This window comes from Garra rufa, chromosome 18, assembly GCF_049309525.1.
Source record: "Garra rufa chromosome 18, GarRuf1.0, whole genome shotgun sequence".
Classification (NCBI taxonomy): Eukaryota; Metazoa; Chordata; class Actinopteri; order Cypriniformes; family Cyprinidae; genus Garra; species Garra rufa.
Window position 1 is genome coordinate 3,183,092 of NC_133378.1, and position 1,977 is coordinate 3,185,068.

Genomic DNA, 1,977 nt, shown 5'->3' on the forward strand with positions numbered 1-1,977 from the left:
ATATATATATATATATATATATATATATATATATATATATACACCATAACAAAAAACTTTCATTACTTTAAAAAAAAAAAAAAATATATATATATATATATATATATATATATATACACACATAACAAAAAACTTTCATTACTTTAAAATAAAAAATAAAAAAAAAATATATATACACAGATAACAAAAAACTTTCATTACTTTAAAAAAAAAAAATATATATATATATATATATATATATATATATATATATATATATATATACACCATAACAAAAAACTTTCATTACTTTAAAAAAAAAAAAAAAAAAAAAAATATATATATATATATATATATATATATATATATATATATATACACACACATAACAAAAAACTTTCATTACTTTAAAATAAAAAATATATATATATATACACACATAACAAAAAACTTTCATTACTTTAAAAAAAAAAAAATATATATATATATATATATATATATATACACACATAACAAAAAACTTTCATTACTTTAAAATAAAAAAATAAAAAAAATATATATATACACATAACAAAAACTTTCATTACTTTAAAATAATAAAAAAAAAAATATATATATATATACACATAACAAAAAACTTTCATTACTTAAAAAAATATATATATATTTATATATTACTATATATTTAACTTGATATTTAACTAAAATTGTCAGGGTTCAGGTAGAGGGATGAGGCGAGGACTCAGTAATGCAGAAAATAGGGCTTTAATTGGTAAGTAAAAATAAACAAAACAACAAAAACTACCCCTTAGGGGAAAACAAACTGACAGGCTTGGCAAGGCAAAAGCAGGACTGGAAACATCAGGTGAATACATCAACGAACTCGCCCCACACTGAAGACACAAGGAGAATAAATAGGGAGCAAATGAGGAAGGTAACGAGGGAAATACAGGTGGGGCAAATTAACCAATAATCAGGTAACAAGGTGGGTGGGGTTAGACAATAGACATGAGAGCACATGGCACACAGAAACAAAAACAAAAGCCATGTGCTCACACAAAACAAGAACACAAGCACATGGCCAGCAAAACAATTCACTAGCCATGTGCAAAACAGGATCTGAACACACAGCTAATGAGAGTGCTCATCAGCTGCATGTTCACACAAAACATGACAAACAAGCAAGAAAGCATGCAGCCAGTGAAAGACAAAAGCTGCATGCCACACAAGACGAAACATAGTAAAACACGCAGCCGATAAAATGAGCTGCATGCAACAAAACAAGAAAGCACGCGACTAGAGACAAACCGTGTGCAAAAACACACAACATTAACAGACAGAGGAGCGTACAGCCCGAGCGAACGCCAGACCGCACGCTCTCATAGAAACATGAAGCGTGAATGTCCGAACCCCGACGCAAAACCGAAACATGAACAAGACATCAGTGCCGGGATCCGAACACCACGCTCCAACACAAAACAATGCACACAGACAAGAGAGCGCGCGTCTTGAGCGAACTCGAAGCCACGCGCCCACAAGTAAACAAGACAAGAGGGGAGCGTCAGGGCTCTGTCAGGAAACCACAAATAAACAAGACCGAAGTGACAGAACCCTGACACTACCCCCTCCCCAAAGGGACGCCACCTGGCGTCCCTAATGAGGAACACATAAAACTAGACAAGATCATGATATAACAAGACCAACATAAACATGACAACACAAAACAGATAAGTTCAAAACAAAAAGACAAGGGAGGGTGGGAGGGATGGGAGCCAGGCCAAAACCAGTAGGAAAGCCCAGCAAGTCTTTAGAAAGATCCAGGGAGGGACGGGAGGGTTAAGCCAGGGAGGCTCTGGCAGTCCTAGAGTCCTGGCAGAATACCAGGTTGGAGCTGGAGGGACTAGCCAGCGAGGTTCTGGCTTAACAGAAAGCCTTGCGCACGGGCCAGGGTGGAGCTGGTGGGATGGACCAGTAAGGTTCTGGCAGCTCTGGAGTCCT